The sequence below is a fragment of the Alexandromys fortis genome, unplaced genomic scaffold (assembly GCF_014885135.2).
Source record: "Alexandromys fortis isolate MF-2015 unplaced genomic scaffold, M_Fortis_MF-2015_v1.1 scaffold_66, whole genome shotgun sequence".
Classification (NCBI taxonomy): Eukaryota; Metazoa; Chordata; class Mammalia; order Rodentia; family Cricetidae; genus Alexandromys; species Alexandromys fortis.
Genome location: NW_026067950.1, coordinates 2913125 through 2934969, shown reverse-complemented (window position 1 = coordinate 2934969; position 21845 = coordinate 2913125). Strand labels below are relative to the sequence as shown.

At 47.8% G+C, this 21845-nt stretch overlaps 1 protein-coding gene across 5 annotated transcripts in view; it reads left to right on the top strand.

The window, feature by feature from the left end:
* Window positions 1-21845, top strand: part of Farp1 (FERM, ARH/RhoGEF and pleckstrin domain protein 1) — a 214903-nt gene that overhangs the window by 36464 nt on the left and 156594 nt on the right. Inside the window, exon 1 of one of the 5 annotated variants that reach the window (XM_050150439.1) lies at window positions 18751-18768. The exons of the other annotated variants lie outside the window; for them this stretch is intronic. The gene's annotated coding sequence lies outside the window, so the exon portion shown is untranslated. Of the gene's footprint in view, window positions 1-18750; window positions 18769-21845 lie in introns of those variants that run through there. 5 annotated transcript variants of the gene reach the window in all.

The following is a 21845-nucleotide window of genomic DNA, read 5'->3' as shown; positions in this document are numbered from 1 at the left end:
GTGGCATCACCTGTAGTGGGCTGGGCTCCCCCACATCAGTCACTAAGAAAATGCCACAGGCCAGTCTGATGCAGGCATTCTCAGTTGAGGTCCCCTCTTCCCAGATGACCCAAGTTTGACAAACGAACAGAAAAACAAAACAATAAAACTCTCAAAACCCAAGGAACCCCCCCCCCCAAACCAAAACACAAAACTTGCCAGCAAGTAAAAGTAGCTCTCTAATCTTAAACTGGCAGTTTTCCAGGTTGTTTTGTTTTGAGACAGGGTCATAATTTCTAGGCCAGGTTGGTCTGTAACTCACTGTATCTCGGGCTAGCCTTGGCCATGGAGTATATCTACTGTGGCCTCCTGACTGCCGGCATTGCAGGTGTGAGCCGCCATGCCTGGCTTAAGTTGTCATTTTTATCAAGTGAGATGAATTTTAAGAGATCTCTTTGTTCAGAACTTTACCTAAGCCATGAGTTGTGTGTGTGTGTATTTGTGCATGTGTGTCCATATATTTACATGCCTATGTGTATGCTTGCCTGTGTGTGCACATTTATGTGCCTATGTGCATGTGTCTTGGGTGTATATATGTGTGTGTTAAAATGAGTGTATACATACATATGTATTTGTGTATATATGAATGTGTATAGGTGTGTGCATGTGTGTCCATACATTTACATGCCTATGTGTATGTGTGCCTTTGTGTGCATGCATGTGTGCCCAAGTGCCTGTGTGTATATACACTTATGTGCCTGTGTGCATGTGTATGTATATGTGTCTTGTGTGTATATATGTGTGCACAAAAGAGCATATACATGTATATGTATTTGTGCATATATGGGTGTGTATATGTGTATGCATGTGTGCCTATACATTTATATGCCTGTGTGTATGTGTGCCTGTATGTTTGTCCAAGTGCCTATGTGTGCATGCCTGTGTGTATACACTCATGTGTGAGTGTGCATGTGTATGTATATGTGTCTTGTATGTATGTGTGTGAGTGAGTATATGTGTGTATATGTATTTGTGCATATATGGGTGTGTGTATGTGTGTGCATGTGTGCCTATACATTTATATGCCTGTGTGTATGTGTGCCTGTGTGTATGTGTGCCTGTGTGTATGTGTGCCTGCATGTTTGTCCAAGTGCCTATGTATGCATGCCTGTGTGTATACACTTATGTGCCAGTGTGCATCTGTCTTGTGTATATGTATGTTGTGTGAGTGAGCATATGCGTGTATATGTATTTGTGCATGTATGAGTGTGTGACCATGTATGTGTGTACCAAGGCTCAGCAGCCTTTCATACAAGAGATGAACAGCTCACTCTTGTCTCCTGATAATTATGGGTGCTGAGTCATGAGAAAACACGCTTTGTTTTCATTTCCCTTCACGCAGGCGCGTGCCAGAGGGAGCAGCCAGCTGCCTCCTTTATTTAGAGCGACCTGTCAGAGTGGGTGGGATAAAGGCCTACAGAAAGATGGGATGTGTGGGGCTTGGCGTATCCCTGTTTCATTTCCTCCTGGCGGTCTCTGTGATATGGTTTGTCATTCAGAACTGTGATCTGCCGCTGTGGAAGCCAGCAGTGAAGCAGGTGGTCAGAGAGCTGATGTGTTACAAGGTTGGAGCGCTTTTGTTCCCTGGCTGCCCAGACCTGAATAACCACACAGAAACTATATTAATAACACCACTGTTTGGCCAATGACTCAGGCATATTTATAGCTAGCTCTTACATCTTAAATTAACCCATTTCTATTAGTGTATGTATTGCTGTGTGGTCATGGCTTACCTCATTTTCTACATGTCTTGTTTCCTCTATGACTGGCCGGCGTCTTCTTGACTCCGCCCACTCTCTATTTATATCTCTGTTCTGATTTCCTGCTGGCTTAAATGCTAAGCTGTTGCTGAAATTGCTTTATCCATCAACCAATAAAAACTAATAAAAGCAACACATATACAGAAGGACATCCCACATCAATGGAGTCTTTTTTTTTATTTTTTTGATTTTTCAAACAAGGTTTCTTCTGTGGCTTTGAGTGTTCTGGAACTCACTCTATAGGCCAGGCTGGCCTCGAACTCCTGGATCTCTGCATGCCTCTGCCTCCTGAGTACTGGAATCAAAGGTGTTCACCACCCCTGCCCAGTGAATGGAGATTTTTTTTTTTTAAAGAACCAAATTTAGGAAGATGTCTTCCTTCAAAACTCTGGTGGCACTTTCTTCAAGTAGCTAGCTGTCCACTTATTCATTGCATGTGTGTACACGTGTGTGCGCATGTGCATTGCTGCAAATTCACATCATGAATTGAGATCATGGCTAGAGGGACCATCTTGGTTCCTTCTGGGTAGTGTTGTCTCTTTCCTTACTGTGCCATCGTTACGTTGCTGATTAGCTACAGTTGGTTGTGAGCATTGGTCAAGATAATTATGAATCACAATTTAAACATTTAATAGGGTAAAACTGTTAGGGTGGTAGTTTTTAAGAGTATGGTCTTAATGAATATAAAACTGCAGGGGTCTTTATAGAATAAATGGAGAGCAATAGAAGACGACGCCTGGTACGAGCTTGTCTTGCAAGTTCATGCATGTGTACCCATGTACATATATCCCCCCTGTTGAAATAGGAGCGGCGGGCCGTTTTCCTGGCACCCAGCCGCCCGCGCGGCTAGCTTTATACCCAAAATAATTACAGGGAAACTGTATTCTTTTAAACACTGCCTGGCCCGTTATCTATAGCCTTTTGTTGGCTAGCTCTTACATATTGATCTAACTCATTTCTAATAATCTGTGCAGCCCACAAGGTGGCTTACCAGGGAAGATTTTAACCTGCGTCTGTCTGGAGTGGGAGAACCATGGCGACTCCCTGACTCGGCTTCTTTCTCCCAGCATTCTGTTCTGTCTACTCCGCCTACCTAATTTTCTGTTCGATCAAAGGCCAAGCAGTTTCTTTATTAATTAACCAATGAAAGCAACAGATAGACAAATGACCCACCTCCATCACCCCCCCACAGGTGCATAAAGTCTTCAAGTCCAGCATTTTGTGCAGTACTACTCCTTTTGAGTCTTTTCTGTTCCCTTGGGAGGGTTTGTTTTCTCCCTTCAGTTTTTAAGAGGAGATCTGCCTGTTGTAGTCCAGGCTGATCCAGGGTCAAGTCGGACTTTATACATTCTTTCAAAACACTCTTGTTCTGCTTTGGCTGAAGTTAATAAGTTTAGGATTTTTTTTTTTTTTTTAAACTGTTTATCTGAAACTTTGGAAGTTTGAAAAAAATTCTCAGGCATAGTTATTTACATAGACAGAGATGAAAGGGAAATTCTGTAATTGTTTTCTCGTATTTCCTTTTGGTCTTTCTGTATTTTCTGTAACAGATTGTAAATTCCTCGGTTGTTTAATTTCTGCCTGCTCTTGATTTTGGTTTTGTCTTGTCTTTGCGGTCCTTGTTCATTGTTCTTCTGCTCATGTAGAAAACTCGTTTATTTCATGGAGAGTTTGGTAGGAAACCATTTCAGAGGGAGACTTTTCTTAGTTGTTTAAGCTGTCTCACTCTTTAGACCAGGCTAGACTGGACCTCACTGTGTAGCCCAGGCTGGCCTCGAACTTGATGCAACCCTTTCATCTCAGCCTCCCAAGCACTGAAATTACAGGCACGAGTCGCGATGTCTAATTGAAATATTCATAGTCACCTTTTTTAAAAAAAATGCTCACTCAAGCAATGATTTTTGTCGCGCCCCACCTCGTCCAGCAAGGATGACACGCGACACACCAGAGCTCTTCTCACTGCAGTTTATTCCAGGACTTTATTCACTTTCTCTCTCTCTTCCCTTCTCTCCTTCTCACTTCTTGCAAACCTCTCCCAGCCCTTAAGTAGGCATGGGCTGCCAACCCCGAACTGCCAGGTGGGCCCTGCCCATAGGTTCACGCATATGCAGGCAGCTGATAATCATTGCGTGATCATAGCACAGGTCAGACTTTAGCCATAGGAGTTGATTATACATCTCCATCAGGTGTGGCTCTATGCTGCTCATTACGGATTTTCTCTAAAATAGGTGTTCTCATTTGCAAATAACCATCCAGCTTTTGTGTTCCTGTTCCTGTCTGCCTGCTTTATGGTCTGAGAATGTCTAACACAGGCATAGCTAGGACTGCTGCGGTGTGATCGCTTAGTGTTTGTGTTACAACTCGGTTATTACTTGAAAAAAACGGAATATCCCTGGTCTGATCATTTGTCTCCTCTGACCTCACTTCCTGTCCTGAGTTTTGTAAAGGTAGCTTGCAGACTGGTAGCACCTTCTTATTTGTTTGGTACACGGTCTTTGTAGCTGGGCTGGAGCTTGAACTTAGAGCAAGCCTCCTGCCTCAGCCTCCTGAGTGCTGGCAGTATGCCTGATGTTACCGTCTGATGTTTGCTCTTAGAAGTGGGTGGGCAGGGTCTCTAGTTCTGCACCAGAAAGCCCAGTGGCTCCTTCCCACATGGTCCTCCCAGCTGTGTGTCATTCTGCCCAAACCACGTTGTCTCGTGGCTTGTGGGAGGCGCTAGAGTATACAGCGTGTGAAAGCTTAACTGAGCGCGGACTCTATGCAGCCGAGGGGAGTCGTTAACCGCCTTGTGTGAAGCTTCTTGGTGATGCAGCTGCATTTGGCTCCCCAAAGCTCTTGTAAGTAAGCCCTCACCCTGCTCTACAAGTGAGTTTGATAAAATTCATCGGTTTACCAAGTTGCATTTTGGTGGAATTCTCTGGTCAGTACTGGGGAGTAGATCTTTGTGTAACCTCCCAGGAGGCCTGCTCGTGAAGGGCTCCACAGCCTGGCATTTGACCAGTTTCCTTGGCCCTCCCCTTATGCTTCTTGACTCTAGTTTTTCAGGCATGCTCCCAGACACAGTCTCCTCTCTGAGCACCCACCTGGATTCCCAGTGTAGAATCTGACTAGTAACTACGCGTTTGGTGAATGGCGTTTGCGTGTGGGTAGGAGGGTTTGTGGGGAGATGAGCTGTGAGCAGCCGCAGGGCTTTGATGTCCACCTCGCTCACTTGCCCTCACCCCAGAGCCACATTGAGCTCAGTCCCCACACAGCAGCATTGCCTGTCCTCGGTTACGCAGGGCCGAGGGTGAAGTTCAGTTCTCTGTGATAGCCGATGTCCACTGGCACCAAGTTTGGCTTTGGGAAGGAGGAGGCGTCATCTTGGTGACTTTGGGCGCTATCTGTACGGTGTTGCTGTGTCTCTGAGCATCGCCATGGTGTCTCTGAACACTATCTGTACGGTGTCGCTGTGTCTCCTAGCATTTCCTGAAGCTGCAGCATTGATTCCGGAGGGACAGTGACTTCACCTGTGTATTGTTGTCCAAAGACTAACTCAGGCCAGGAGCGCCTTCTACAGTGCTGGCTGGGTGCTCTTGTTTGTTTGGTTTTGGTTTTTGAGGTAGGTTTCTTTGTGGAACAGCCCTAGCTGTCCTGGAACTAGCTCTGATAGACCAGCCTGGCCTCTAACTCACAGAGATTCGCCTGCCTCTGCCTCCCAAGTGCACCACCACGCCCAGCACTGGGTGCGCTCATGGACAGAAGGCCAATAGGCACGAAGGAGACACACTTGATTAGCACGCTCCCTGTAGTCTGTGTGGCCCTGACCCTGGATGCGTGGAGTTTTATCATATTGCCAATAGACATGAGAAAGATTTTCAAACGTTCTGGAAGCTCCTGGTTTAGAATTATAAATAGCTTACCAAACACTATGTAAATCTAATAGTCACCCAGCAAACAAATCGACAGTTGCCGGGTTTCTTCCATTGGTGTCTGTTGTAGAATACATAACATGCTAAATTGCCACCTCTGTCACTGTAGCTGCGTCTACTGGAAAGAGACCCTCAAGATTTGCCTGCTGGCATTTCTTCGTAGAAAAAGGGATAGAGGGTCATTAGTCCCTCACCTGAGATTCCAGCCATTCCTTCCTGCACCTGTCTCCCAGCTGTATGTAATTTTGTCCAGGTGGCGTGTGGCCTCGTAGTCTGAGGCGATGTTAGAGTATAGAGTGTAGAGGATTTCATTAAACGGGGTCGGGGGATGGACTCCATCTACACAGCTGTCATCCATGCTGGGGTGGGACTGAGTGGTGTGGCTGCGTCTATGCTGGGGTCAGACTGTCTGGCTGGTGTGGCTGCGTCTATGCTGGGGTGAGACTGTCTGGCTGGTGTGACTGCATCCATGCTGGGGTGAGACTGTCTGGCTGGGGTGGCTGTATCCATGTTGGGGTGAGACTGTCTGGCTGGGGTGGCTGCATCCATGCTGGAGTGAGACTGTCTGGCTGGGGTGGCTGCGTCCATGCTGGGGTGAGACTGTCTGGCTGGTGTGGCTGCATCCATGCTGGGGTGAGACTGTCTGGCTGGTGTGGCTGCATCCTTGCTGGAGTGGGACTGTCTGGCTGGTGTGGCTATATCCTTGCTGGGGTGAAACTGTCTGGCTGGTGGCTGCTTTGGGGTCACCCACTGTCCTGTGCACCCATGAAACTCCCCAGTTCTCTGAGTTGGACTTTGTTGGATCCTAGTTTGCTTTGTTGCTGGTGAGTTTGTCCAGATTTCTCCAGGAAAGATTCTTGTCACAGTGTTTTTAGTGGTTTTTGCGGCACCAAGCTTGACTGATACTTGTGTGAGAGGCAAGGAGAGCATTCAGGAAGCTGTGATGGCACCTGGAGAGGCTGAATCTTAATATCCCTGGAGTGGCCACCCCGCACAGGCCATGGGTTACGACGCCCTGAACATCTGGATCTCATTCCCTGACTGCCACATGGCAGCTGGGGGTTCCCTGGGTGCTGCCTCAGTTTCCTCATCTGTCACAGGGACTCAGCTCATCCGATGGAGGTTGTGAGGATGTAGGGAGTTCGAAAGCCCTTAGGACTATTTGGTGGAGAAAGCACAACCTAAGTGTTGGTTGGTTAGCTTAAATTAATATACCCCGTTTTGGGGAGGTGTGGCCTTATTGAAGGAAGTGTGTCCCTGGGGGACAGGCTTTGAGTTTCAAATGTTCAAGCCAGGCACAGTGCCAGTCTCTCTTCCTGATCTGGATGTGGAATGCTCAACTACTCCTCCAGCACTGTCTGCCTGCGTGCTGACTATAGCTCTGAACTGTAAGCCAGTTAAATACTTCCTTTATAAGAGTCTGCTCTGGTCATGGTGTCTCTTCACAGCAAAAGAAATCCTAACTAAGACACCCCCCCCCAACTATATGAATGATTAAGTTAGCTTTATGGTACATCCCAGATGGTCCTGATTGGATTGAGCCAGGTAGCCCAGGTTTCATCTCTTGTTCCGTTGGGTGAACGCCAGTCTTTGCTTCTCCCTTGAAGCAGACTACACGAGTGTGCTGTTCCTAGTCATTAATGTTTAACATGGACAACAGTGTTTAATTGAATACCTCATGTGTCAACCAGGCTGACATTTAGACCCCTTGTTACTTTATGAGGGGTTTGGCTTTCTATATTTTATATATATATATATATATTCCCTGACATTTCACTATTGTAATTAATCATCGATTCTCAAGGAAGGACTTGGTACCCTTTACAGTTGTGTTTTATTGTCTTTGCCTTATGGTGATATGGCACAGTTGATTATTCAAATAAGAGTGAAGCCTTTGGAGAGCGGAGTAGTCAGTCTGTCTCCAGTGACTTCATCGTGAGGGGAGGGGAGGGGAGGCCTCTCATTTATACTTTGTGATTTGGCAAGCTTTATGCGAGTGGTTTCTTATGTCAGCGAATAGGACACAGGCTATAGAATCATTTCAGTTTGGGCATTACTTTCCTGTTGGTGAACTCTTATCTACTAACTCTATTTTGAGATAGGGTCTTCAGGAACTGAGGTTGGCCTGGACCTGCTGTGTAGTTGAGGATGATCTTGAATTTATAATCCTCCTGCTTCCACTTCCCAAGTGCTGGGGTTACAGCCCTGTCTCTCTCACTACCCTTGTTTTACACAGTGACTGGGAAGATTCCGAACATCTCGCCTGCTAGGTAGGCACTAGCTGAGCTGGGTAACCAGGCATTCATTTTTCTTAAGTATTCATTCCAGAGAGCATGAAACGTCAACAGAGAGTTTTTTTTTTTTTTTTTTTTTTTTTTTTTTTTGGTTTTTCGAGACAGGGTTTCTCTGTGGNTTTTTTTTTTTGGTTTTTCGAGACAGGGTTTCTCTGTGGCTTTGGAGCCTGTCCTGAGACTAGCTCTGTAGATCAGGCTGGTCTCAAACTCACAAAGATCCACCTGCCTCTTCTTCCCAAGTGCTGGGATTAAAGGCGTGTGCCACATAGCCCGGCTCAACAGAGAGTCTTAGAGATCATAAGGGCATGCAAAGTTTTTATTGGATACTTCTTTATTAAATAATGAGGCTCCTGGGAATATATTGGATTGATTTAGAAGCAAACTTTGCTTTGTGACTTATTAAAGGAAATACCGAGTAGGTTTTGTTGTTGTGTAGTCCGGACCTCTGTAGTTCGTTACTAAGTCTTATATTTTCTCACGAACTGAAGGAGACATCTTATCTCCCAGGACCTTTGCGATAAGCTCAATTACCTCACAAGTCAGGACAGCTAAATAACCAGCTGGGAGCGAGATCTGAGCTGGGAAGAGCTAGAAGCTGATGAGCAGTGTCTGCCCACTGAACCCTCAGGCTTGGCCTGCCATTTCTAACCTCAGGTGGAGCCTGCCCCCCTGTAGGTCACATCTACTCTCTTCCACTTAACTGGAAAGTTTCTCAAAGTAATCAAAACCCTGGACGCAACCATGATGTCCTTCAGTAGAAGATGGCTAAGCAAACAGTGGTACACCCGTTTAGTGGAGTAAATAAAACCTGGACGAAACCATGCTGTCCTTCAGTAGAAGATGGTTAAGCAAACAGTGGTACACCCATTCAGTGGAGTCAGTACTCAGCAATATAAGGAAATGAGCTATCAAGTCACAGATGCCTTAAAACTATGAGGCTTAGGTAAGAGGGCCGTGTGGTGGTTTGAGTGACTGTGGCCCCGTAGACTCATAGTTGCATGCTTGGTTGCCAGTTGGTGAACCCTTTGGGGACCATTAGGAAGTGTGGTCTTATTGGAAGAGGTGTGGGACTGGAAGTGGATTTTTAGGTTTCAAAAACTCAGGCCAGTCCAGTGGCTCTCTGCCTGCTGCCTGAGGATTAGATTAGGATGCAAAGCTCTCAGCCTGCCTAAGCAGGAGGCATGCTCCCCACCGTGATGATAATGGACTAAGCCTCTGGAACTGTAAGCAGCCCCCTCCCCAGCTAAGTGCCTTCCTTCATAAGTGTTGCCGTGGTCGTGGTATCTCTTCACAGCGATGGCATGCCAAGACGGCTTTACACTGTGCGGTTCTCACTGATGCTCTTCAGGAGAAGAGATAGATACAGAGTGCTTGTCTGGGCCAAGGTTAGGGAAGGAAGGATGAACAAATAGAGAGCAGATTTTGGGCACAGTCTTCTGAATGTCCCTGCAGTGGTGGCTTTATTGTACAGTTGTCAAACCCATGACGTGTGTTGCACAAACATGAGGCCCCAATGCAAGCAACACACCACACCCCAATGCAATGCAATAATCACTGTTGGTCCAGCCACCACCTATCAAAGATATACCGCACTCATGAAAGATATGAACAGGTGGGAAGCCATATCAAGAGAAAGGGTGTATGGGAAATGCTCCTGTCTGTCCAGTCTTTCTAAACAACGGCTATGAAAAGAACGCGTTATTCAGTACAGACTGAGGTACTTGGTGTCCGTGTGATTGTGACCGTCTGCTGGGTGGGAACATGTAGCACCAGAGCTAAAGGGCTTTTCTAACTCTTTCTCCTCCATTCTAGATAGGTTTCCCTTGTCTCTCAGTCTCTGTTTTCATTTTCTTGCCTCTCTTCACCTGGATTTAGCACCTGACCAGCTCCAGCATGCTTAGTGAAGACGGTTGAGCACAGAAGCATGCGTAGTGAAGACAGTTGAGCACAGGAGCATGCTTAGTGAGCACAGAAGCATGCGTAGTGAAGACAGTTGAGCACAGAAGCATGCGTAGTGAAGACGGTTGAGCACAGAAGCATGCGGAATGAAGCCACTTGAGCACAGAAGCATGCGTAGTGAAGACGGTTGAGCACAGAAGCATGCGTAGTGAAGACAGTTGGGCACAGAAGCATGCGTAGTGAAGACACAGTTGAGCACAGGAGCATGCTTAGTGAGCACAGAAGCATGCTTAGTGAAGACAGTTGGGCCACCTGCCACCACTGATCCTTAAAAACCATTGGTGTTTCTCCCTTTCAGATATTGCACTGCCCCACGTAGCTCAGGGTGACCTCCAATTCACAGAGTTCCTGTGACCCCCTCTAAGGCTCTGGAATTACAGGTGTGGACCCCTATATCTAACCTGTTCCTGTTTTCAGGGTTCAGCTCAGGTGGCAGATCCTCAGGGACTGTTCCGTGTCTGAAGTAAGCATGCGGCTCCACAATCAGCTTGGAGCACCTACTCCTCCCTCACGTCCTCTCTCTTCCGCTTTAGTAAGGACAGAGCCATTTTGATGGGAAACAATCACAGTTTCCCATCCTGTAAAGTACCCGTGCAATGGCTGCATTGCAGGGAGCCCTGCAAATGCCTGCTAATGGTGATGAGTCCGTCACTGTGACCCTCAGGTGACAGTATACCTCAGATGGTGGGTGGCTGCTTGTGTAGATGCTGAGTGAATAAATCTGAAAACAGATTGGCCTCCTCTGTGGGCCAGGCCGCCAGGGGTTGGTCTCTCCCCACTTTTGGAGAGGCTGTCCTGTGTCGTTTAGGAAGAGGACTTTTTGGCAAGAGCCTGTGATTAGAGAGCGGGTTTGGCTCAGCCTAAGAAATGTGTCCAGATAACACTGTTGGGACTTTGTTCTTAGGACACTGAGAGGGGCTGGCAGCTGTGGCGCCCTTAACAGGAATCCGCTTGCACCTGACGTTCTCTTCACCCTGGCTGTCCTGGTTCGTCTTTTGTCAACTTGACACAGCTGTAGAGTCATCTGGGCAGAGGAACCTCCATCAGACTGGCCTGTGGACAAATCTTTGGGGGCATGTTCTTGATTGATGATTGACGGGGAGGTCATCCCTGGCAGGTGGTCCTGGCGTATATAAGGAAACAGGCTGAGTATGTCTGGGGGAGCAAGCCAGTAAGCAACATTTTTCCATGGTCTCTACAACAGTTCCTGCCTCAGATTCCTGCCCTGACTTTCTTTCATGATGGATGGAATGAAAACTCTAAGATGAAAGAAGAAATGAGCTCTTCCCCCCTCCCCATTGCTTTTGGTCAGGGGGTTTTGTCATTTCCGTAGGACGCAGACTAACACACGGCTTTTTTACATGAAGGTGAAATAGGGCCGAAGGAATGTTTGGCAATCAGAATCTGCAGCCGACTGTCTTCAGAATTTGAATTATTGCTTTGTTTGGTTGTTTTCTGGGTTTTTCTTTTCTGCCCTGGTTTCCTGCTCTCCTGTGGGGACAAAGGGGCTTTCATTTCTTGGTTGCATTTTGTCATTGCTCATCCTTGAAATGCCACATGCTCACTCAGTCAGTGGGAGTGTCAACAAAGGTAGCATCTTCGCTGCGAGAAGATTAGAGTGTAAATTGGAAATTGATTGGCATGGGTTGGCCTCTTCTCATGCTATGAGCTGTGGGAAGCAGACACTTGCTTTAGTGTGTGTGGAGGTTTCCCAGGCAGGGAGGTGAGTGTGCTCTTGGGGAAGGGGTCAGTTTGTGTAATGATGGTGGGCCTACACGTCTTGTCGCACTGACCCTCTCTGAGCATCAGAGCTGTGGCATCAGGACTGTGATTCCAAGCTGGGGAGGTGGCACATACCTGTCATCCCACCACTTGGGGGCGTTTGGGAGAGAGGTGGGAGGGTCAAGAGTTCAAGGTCATTGTCAGTTGTGTAATGAGTTCCAAGCCAATGTAGGGACTGTGGGGTCTTGTCTCAATAGAACAGAAATGAACAGTGAGTCCTAGGCTAGAGCCTGCATTGGACCACTCAAAGGCTTCCTAACACACAGACGTGGGTTCTGGCTGAGATGAAGAACTGGTGTGTCTAATGGGCTCTCGGGTGGAACTGCTCTCGTCTGACTCAAGAGTGGCTCTGCAGAGATGTCAGGTGAGGAAGAGAATCCAGAGTGCCCAGACCTCCTGCCCCACTGACTTAGAGTCCAGGTCCACTCTTCCAATGAAATGAGACCTGATGTCACATCGCAGGGGACGTAGGGCCCTTTCTGTGCCCCTGGCACCTGGAATCTTGCTGCTAAGGCCGGAAGAGGAGAAAGGCCTTGACAATGTGTGAATGTAAGTTAGTAATACACACCTAACTCCAGGAATAGAGTGAGGGAAAGAGGAGAGGAATCAGGAGGGGTCTGCCGGAGGTGGGGACAGCCTTGCAGGAAGGAGGGGCAAGCACACAGCATCATGTCACAGGGCCCAGAACAAGGACTGAAGAATAGTGAGGTGCATAGCTGGGCTTCTGGACATTTTACTTGGCATTGATTAGACTCAGGCTTTTAGTTAAGGACATGGACATTTGAATTTTTTTTTTCTTCCCTAGGGTACAGGTACTGGAGACCCAAAATTTGATTTCTGAAATAATGTGTGAAAACACTAAATAGAAATGCTCCTTTTGTTCAGTGTCTTTAGAAGTGTTCCCTAGAAATTTTTGGGAGTGTTTGTAGACAGAAGTTTCTGTCCTACCTGGTCCCACAGTCCAAAACACACACACACACACACACACACACACACACACACACACACAGAGAGAGAGAGGGGGGGGCTTATATTAATTATAAACTGGCTGCCCTATTAGGTCAGACTTATTATTAACTAGCTCTTACAACTTAACCCAAAATTTTTGTCTATGTTTAGCCTTGTGGCTTGTTACCTTACTCAGTGAGGCATTTTCATCTTACTTCCCCTGCATCTGGCTGGTGACTGCCCCTCTGCCTTTCCTCTTCCCAGAATTCTCCTAGTCTGCTTGCCCCACCTATACTTCCTGCCTGGCTACTGGCCAATCAGTGTCTTATTAAACCTATACAAGTGACAAATCTTTACAGTGTACAAGAGCATTCTCCCACAAGTATTTAATTTAGATTTAATTAAAATAAATATGTTCCCCCAGATGCTCTCGTGTGCTGCAGGGTCATTGTGTAGCTGGGATGACCTTGAACTTCTGATGCTTCTGCTTCTCCTGCGGGGATGCACCCAGCACTGGTTTAAAGCAGTATATCACATTACCTGTTCTTAGTGTTTACTTTGGTCGCTGAGGAAGACTGGAGGTGCTGATTTCAGTTGTATTTTCTTAGTCCCTCTTTCCCTCCCAGCTGCTGGGATAGACCATGTGACTAGGAGATGTTCTTGGACCATCAGCAGCTCCGAGCCACCCTCCCTTCTGAACCACCTGGGTGGTAGACAGTTGTTTCTCTTGCTCAAATAGGGAAATCTGTTAGCTGCCACGGCTGCTGCTGAGCGCTCTCAGAACGCCTTCCTAAAGTGCTCAGGAGAAGCCAGGCTGAGCTGTGTGGTCTTTCGAGGTGCTGTCCCTGGCAGGCAGAGGTCTGGTTTGTCTCCGCCCACCCCCTCCTCCTGGGGCCTGGCGAAGGGACCAGGAACACAGGGTGTCTTTGTCCGAGCAGATGGACTGAGCTGTTGGGGAAGGTCACATGCTCTCTGTTCACTCTGTGCTGCCAGGTGTCTGACACACCTGACTTTGGTCCCACAGCATGGCACCTGCACACTCCTGGGCTCTCGATGTGTGGCCTCCAGAGATGTCCCAGGGGCTCCAGGTGGCAGCCTCTCCGCTCCTCCCAATCTTCCTCTGGGGTTTCTCCTGTGAGGAACAACTTGGGGTGCGGTTTTCTTAAGCTGGACCTTGTAAGCTGCTTACTTTCTAAACTGGAAGGGAGGACTGCTGTGTGCACACGCCTTTCCACCGTTTTGATTTGTAGGTGACCCTTTTCACTGATTGTACGTCATAGATTGATGTTCTAGGTGGCCCTAGAATCCTCAGCAGTACCAAGAAAGGAAAAGTTATTTACGTATATCCTCGTAGGTAATATAGGGTATAATTTTGCAAAAGTGAGTTTTTTTTTTTTTATTGCATTTGTTTGTGTGCGTGTGGCCAGAGGACAGCTGTCAGGAGTTGACTTTCTCCTCTCATGGGAGTCCTGAAAATCATAGTTTGTCAAGATTGTGGGCAAAGCACCTTTACCTGATGACGTGTCTCACTGTCCTGGCTATGTGTGTGTGTGCGTGTGCCCACATGTGGGTGCTCATACAAAGGCTAGAGGGTGACTGAAAATAGTTTTCTCTATTGCTCTACACCATATTTTATCTATCGTCTATATCTATCATCTATCTATCTATCTATCTATCTATCTATCTATCTATCTATCTATCTATCTATCTATCATCTATCTATTTTTGAGGCAGGATCTCTGGCTGAACCTGGGGCCTGCTATTTTATCTACTTGGTTCCTGTCTCGTCCTCCCCCCATTGCTGGGGCTGCCGTGCCTGGCCTTTCTGTTGGTTCTAGGGATCCAAACTCACGTCCTCGCGCTTATGTAGCGGACTTTCTTCATCGCTGAGCCACAAAACTCAAAACGTCAGGAAAAACGTGCAGTAAAAAATGAGTTTCAAATACCCCCCTCCACCTCCCCGTGTTAGCCTTCACCAACGTTCTGCCGAGTCTTGTGTGAGCTCGACACAAACTAGAGTGATTTGAAAGGCAGTAGCCTCCCTTGAGAAACTCTCTAGCTGTAAGGCATTTTCTTAATTAGTTATCAGTGGGGGAGGGCCCGGCCCGTGGTGAGTGGTGCCATCCCTGGGCAGGTGATCCTGGGTTCAATAAGAAAGCAGGCTGAGCAAGCCTTGAGGAGCAGGCCAGTAAGCAGCATCCTCCATGACCTCTGTATCAGCTCCTGCCTCCAGGATCTTGCCCTGTTTAGTTCCTGTCCTGACTTCCTTCAGTGATGAACAGTGCTGTGAAATTGTGAGCCAAATAAACCTGTTCCTCCCAACTTTCTTTTTGGTCGTGGTGTTTCGTTGCAGCAATAGAAAGCCTGACTAAGACGACCAGGCACTGCAATAGTGCACCAGCCTGCTTCCTAATGCTTTTGCTGTTCTTCTGGACTCTAGAATCTAGAGGGTTCTGTGTCCGTAGGAACCAACACAGACTCTTATGGTTTAGATGGAAAATCCCTCCCAGTGTAGACAGAAGTTTCTGTCCCACCCAGTCCCACAGCCATTCAGTCCCAAATAAGCACACAGAGACTTATATTAATTATAAACTGTTTGGCCTGTTGCTCAGGCTTATTATGTGTGGGTGGCCTTTGAGCCTTTGCTTTAGTAGAAAATAGGATCGCGTGTGTATCGTTGTTGAAATATGAGCGGCGGGGCTGCGTCCCCAACACCCCGGCCGCTTGGCTAGCTCACGCCCGAAATAACAACACACAAACTGTATTCATTTAAAGAACTGCTTGGCCCATGAACTCTAACCCTTACAGGCTAATTCTCGCACCTGGACTAGCCCATTTCTAATGATGTGTGTAAGCACCCCAAGGTGCGCTTACCGGGAAGATTCTAGCCTACATCCATCTTCATCGCGTGTGCCTCAGAGAGCAGAGCTATCGCGTCTACCCGGGAGAGCTGAGCATGGCGTCTCTGCTCCAGAGCAGAGCTGTCGAGTCTCTCCGGGAGCAGAGCAGAGTCTGACCTCACTTCCTCTTCCGCCCAGAATTCTATTCTGTTTACTCCTCCCATCTATGTTCCAGCCATGAGGCCAAGCAGCTGGTTTATTATAACTTAACCAATGAAATCAACAGATTGATATATGACACTCCCACATCACTTATCGTCTTGTCTCTGGCCTCCTTTCTGTTGTAAAATCTCTTATGGGGGGGGCCGTGGGGGTTCATCCACCTCGTGTATCAACACTGATTTTCTTGTTGCTGAATAATGTTCCCTTGTGTGCATGGTGCCACACTTTTGTTTCTGTACCAGGCCAGTAGATAAACATTTGAGTCGGTCCATCCATCCATCCATCCATCCATCCATCCATCCATCCATTCACCCATCCATCCATCCGTCCGTCCGTCCGTCCACCCATCCATCCATGTTTCTTTGTCTTGGAGAGATGCCTAGGAGTGAAATTTCTGAGTTATTAGGGGAAGGGCTTTATGGATTGGATGCTAAATTTATGAGCAAACTTTTAAAAAGCTTCCAGAATGTTCTCCACCTTGTACTGTTTTTATTCCCCTTGGCCATTGGCAGTATGGAGGAGTTCCCATTTCTCAGGGTTCTCACCCATTTAGCACATTAAGCTGATTATATTTGAGCGCATCTTTGCCCTTGCTTAAATTTTTGAGTCTCCAAATGGTTGAGGTTATTTTTGGCACTTAGTCTTTGGATGTGGCTGTGGAGAAATCATGCCTTTGTTTCTCTGTTTTGAGCGTCTTGCTCAGGTGCCTAAATAATTTTTCATTTTCAAAGACCCATGAAGTGTCTTGGTGGTGGTTGTTACTTACTATTAGGGTGTGGTTGCTTTTGAAGACGTTTTAAAATTTCCTCTTTCATTTGTTTGTATGTTTGGAGCTGAAGCATGCCTTGTGAAGATCAATTTCCCATCAGCCTGTGTGGAGCGTGAATTCTAATCGGTCTTAATAATAAAAATTCCGAGTCAAATATAGGGGTAAATGCTGAAAGGCCAGAGAGGCAGAGCAGCAGCCACGAGTTCTTCGCTCCACCGGATGCCTGGCCTCCATGGCTGACTAGCGTGGCTGGCTCCGCTCTCTGATCTTCAGGCAGGCTTTGTTACAGCACAGTCTCACCATGCTTGTGGGTCCCAGGTGCTGAATTCGGGTCATTAGCCTTGGTGGCAGGTGCTTTACCTACTGAGCCGTCTCCCATCCTCAAATGTGCTTTTTTTACGCTGGAAACTTGTCTCTTACTTCTGGAATGTTGTCTTAAATCATGCCCTCAACAACTTTTTTTTTTTTTTTTAAACTTTGGTCCCCCTTTCCCGAGTCTTCTGAGGCATGCAGACCACACCTTGTCTTCTGTATCTTGTTTTTTTCTTCCGTTTTCAGCCCTTCTATCTCCCTTAAGCACTTTCCCATAAGTGCCCGCCATTTCATCAGAACACAGCTCCTCTTACCGGCTTTCCATTTGGCCCGCATTTTTGTGATGCTGGCTGGAGACTTTTTATCCCAAATCTCCAAGACCTCAAGTGGGTTAGCTCATGGGTTGTTTAGATACCGGAATATTTTGGGATGAGCTCTTACGCTCCGAACACAAGGTGGCTTGCCATTCCATCTTATGTGGATAGCCCAAATGTAAGTGTTGAGTGTTCCAGACTGCCACACAGGGTGCGATCTGGAATTTCCCACTGGGGCCATCATGGTGCTTACAAAGTTGGATTTGAGCCATGTTCTTGCACACCTTTAGTCCCGTTGCTAGGAGACAGGGGCAGGCAGTGATTTTGAGGTCAACTGGTCTGTCTACCTAGCAAGTTCCAGGGCAGCCAGAGTTACCTAGTGAGACGCTGTCTACCAGTTTTGGGTTGGTAATGTTTCAGATTTGGGGTTGGGAATTTTATTCCTGTTTTTAACCACACTGCTTGCTTCCTGCTGCTGTTCTTGGTTTTCCTAGGCCCTTACCTGCTTTTGTGTGTGGTCTCATTCACTTTTTGAAGCTTGTGGATTCACGATGGTGTGTTTGGGCAGTTCTGCAGGTGGAGCTGCCTCGAGCCGCAGACCCTCCTGTCTCTGCCCTGCCTCCAGGTTTTCAGATTTCAGTTGTGTGCCATCGAGTCCACTCTGGGCAAAATTTCACTCTGTTGCAAGTGACATTTCATTTGGTGACATTCTGACATTTGTATGACTGCTTTGTTTTGTTTTTGTCATTTTGAGACAGGGGTGTCTTGCTATGCAGCCCTAGGCTGGCTTCAAACTTAACTGTGCTCTTGGTTCTGCCTCCAAAAAGCTGGAATTTCAGGTATGTCCCGCCCACTGCTGGCTTTCTTCTCCCAGTATCTTATTGGGAGCCATCTTGGGTAATAGAGGAGGGTTTGTCTTCCCGGATTTTTGTTTGTTTGTTTGTTTTTATCAGCTAGCTGTTTGTAGGAATCTCACACCCAGGAGGCTGCTAGGGCTCTGCCCCTGCTAATAGGTGTTCTTCTGCCTTCTGGTGTGTGTTACAGAAACACTTGGTGTTTATCCTGTGGTCTCAGCCTTCCCTTGCCTCAGTGTGAGGTTTTCCCCTCTCCATATGGCTTGCTTATGGGGTTCCTCCCTGCATCCTATCTGTGCCCAGGGAAGCTGCTCTGCACTCAGAGAACACCACTGCCAGTGTAGCAGGAGTGTTCTGTCTGTTTAGGAAAACCAGGCTTTCCATTGGTCTGAGATCTGCAGCAAGCACGTCCCATCTCTCTGGCCTTCCCTGAAGTCTGGCCACCCCTTGGGAGTCCAGATGTCTCCGCATCTCAGGGAAGGAGTGTGTGTTTTTTATGTTGAGCTCCTTATTGCTTTTGAGTGAGTTCCAAGAGGAACTCTTTCAGCAGGGATATTGCGGAAGGACAGCTCTAGCTTCTTTCTCTGCCAGACAAACCTTTTGTTCCTTTACTCGGTTGAAGTAACGTTTCAAGGAGCCGTGAGGAACGAGGCAGCTCTGTAAGCTCCTAGCTTTCAGATGTGGAATGCCTCAGTCCTGGTAACTTGTCCTCTGTTGACGGTCCCTCGGGGGATTCTGGGTCTGGAGAAGTCAGCAGAGTTAAGGTATGCACAGGCTTGTTTCCCCAGAAGACAACGCTGCAGGATTGTGGGTTTCTCGTTTGCACGTGCAGCACTTGAAGCATCCTGTGATGTTCTCTGGGCTCGCTTCGCGTGTGTCTTGGGAACCTGCCTGGGTTTCCATGTGAGTTCAGCAGGGCTTTTTATGTTCAACCATCCACATGCTACCACGTGAACAGAAGGCAAACGCGAAATCCTCTGGGAAATGACGATACTCAGAGGTAGGTACAGGAGTGGGGTCAGCTGAGGGCTGTGGAGAAGGAAAGTTAAGATGCCAGGTCTCCTCAGCACAGACTCCAGCAGAGGCTTAGATGCCAAAGTGCGAAGAAAGAGTGTACAGACACGGGAGGGTCTCGGGACTGAAGGCATTCCTCTCCGGAGATGAGGACAAAAGGTGTGTGTTTGTAGGCAGGGCTGGGGGATGGGAGAGCTGGGAGGGTTGGGCCTTACCTCCAGCACCTTGCTTGGCTCTGGGAGTGAAGTGGGAGAATAGGGTCCTTCCCTTCCTGCCTGGCATCAGCTCCCTGGCTGGGGTTCAGCACTCAGTACACACGCGCACACACACACACGGCTGGGAATAGGGAAGAACCACTTGACTGCAAGCGTGGTCTGCTCAGAAGATTGTATTTTTTTTAACCACGAGACATCAGATAAGAACACTTCTGTGGAAGTGGAAGTCATTTTGCATGGTTGATGGAGACAATCTTGAGCCCAGTTGACTTCATACATCAGCACTCACACCTGACTCATTGAGCACCCTCGGGTGTTCTGTCTTCCGCTCGACAGAAGATACCACGCTCAGAACTGTAGGGTGGCAGTCTTGTCTCACGGTACATTGAGGTGAGCTGCTAGAGCCTAGGCCGCACAACCAAGCGGATTGTAGGAGTTTGGTGAACGTTTATTTGTGCCAGAGACTAAAAGACATCGGCTAACCGAGTAGAATCTGCAGTGGGTGTGTAGGAAGGAGTGGCCGGTCTGTAACTGACCGTTTCCTGTCCTGAGACCCAGCCTTTCAGGGTTCTATTAGAAATCAGTAGTGGCCTCTCTACTAGTAGTGTTTCATTGTGGGGTAATGGGGGTGGGACAAGCAAGTGGCAAGGAACTTCCTAAAATGTGCTCATGTCCCTTTCTGGTGGGTCATGGGATGTAGATCCTAATCACTGGAGTCTGGTGCAGATGGTGGGCAGGGCCCTGTGCTCTGCTCTGGTGTCTCTGGACCACTCCGTGTATTTGAGATTATGAAGGGTCAGTGATGTAGATGGTGGGCGGGGCTCTGTGCTCTGCTCTGGTGTCTCTGGACCACTCCGTGTATTTGAGATTATGAAGGGTCAGTGATGTAGATGGTGGGCGGGGCTCTGTGCTCTGCTCTGGTGTCTCTGGACTACTCTCTGTGTATTTGAGACTGTGAAGGATTTTACCGTGAAGAGATGTAAGTCCTATTAGGAAGCTCCTGAGAAACTTCTGGGGACTTGCCTCTACAGGAGAGGGAGCAGGATGAGCTGGGCAGGGAACCTACTGGAATGAGGCTTACCAGCCAAGGTTCAGAGCTGGAGTGTGGCTTGTTCCAGAGGCGGCAGATTCAGCCCCTGCTCCATGCCTGCCACCTCGTGACCCTGTGATGCCCCCTTCTTGACTGTCTCTGTCACTCAGTGCCTCTGTATCCTCCCTCCATTCTTTCCCCATTCTTTCTGGCTTCTTGTCCTCCATTGACCTTCATGGTAAGTCATGGTTTTTGCTTTGGGGGTTTTGTAATCACCCCCTTTGTTCATATCCATGATTTTTACTTTATACAGTGTACTGGCTGGTTTTGTGTGTCAACTTGACACAAGCTAGAGCCATCCAAGAGGAAGAGCCTCTGTTGAGGAAATGCCTTCTTGAGATCCAGCTGTCAGGCATTTTCTCATTTAGTGATCAGTGGGTGGTGCTGTCCCCGGGCTGGTGGTCTTGAGTTTTATTAGAAGGTGGACATGGGACACAAGCCATTAAGCAGCTCTCCTCTATGGCTTCTGCATCAGCTCCTGCCTCCTGGTTCCTGCCCTGTTTGAGTTCCGGTTCTGACTTCTACAGTGATGAACAGCAATGCTGAAGTGTGAGCCAAATAAACCCTTTCCTCCCCAGCTTGCTTTTTGGCCATGGTGTTTCATTACAACATTAGAATCCCTAACTAAAACACAGAGTAAGATGAGCGCAGAGCCCGGAGCCTGTGCCCATCCCCCCCTCCACGAAAGCCCAAGATGGCCGCTCCCGTACTCTGCCTCCCTCTTGCCCGACTTCACACTTTCCCATCGTCCCAATCTCGCCCGTTCTCCCAGTTGCTAGCCACGTAACTGTGTCCACAAAAGCGGACGTATCATGCAGTCTTTCTATTTCCATCTCTCTGTCCAAGTTGTTACCTCATGTATGAGTCATCACAGTTGCTTTGAAGTTGGATTCCCTCCACCCTCCTCCTAGTTCCCATGTCATATGTCCTCTTCCGCCCCGTTTTCCTAAAGTTGTGTTTCAGTGGTGTCCTTGTGCCTGCCGTTGTGGCTCAGTGCTGCCGACTGTGTTTTCAGCCAGGCCTTTGAGGTCTCGGTTGTCTAATTTTGGCCCACTGACAAAGTTTACCTCTCACTCTTTAGTCTTGGTTCACACTCTCCTTCCGACTTGCCATATCTTTCCCCTTCCTCTTCTTTCTTCTCTCTCTCCCTCCTTTTCCCTCTGCTTCCTTTCTTCATCTCTTCCTTTCCTTCCTCCTCCAGCGGCTCCTTCTCTGTACATGTATGTGCTTACGCATGTAGAGTGTACATGCATGCACTCATATATGTAGAGTGTACACGTATGTATCCGTCTATGTAGCAGTGTACATGTGTGTACTCGTGTGTGTAGGAGTGTACACACATGTACTCATGTATGTAGGAGTGTAAATGCATGGAGGTCCCAGATCCATGTGGGGTGTCTGCCTCAACTGCTCTCCACCTTGTTTTTGAGACAGGATCTCTCTTAACATGGGGTTCACTGATCTGCTTGTGGTTAGCCTGTGTGCTCCGAGGGTCTTCCCATCTCTGCTTCCTCAGTCCCGG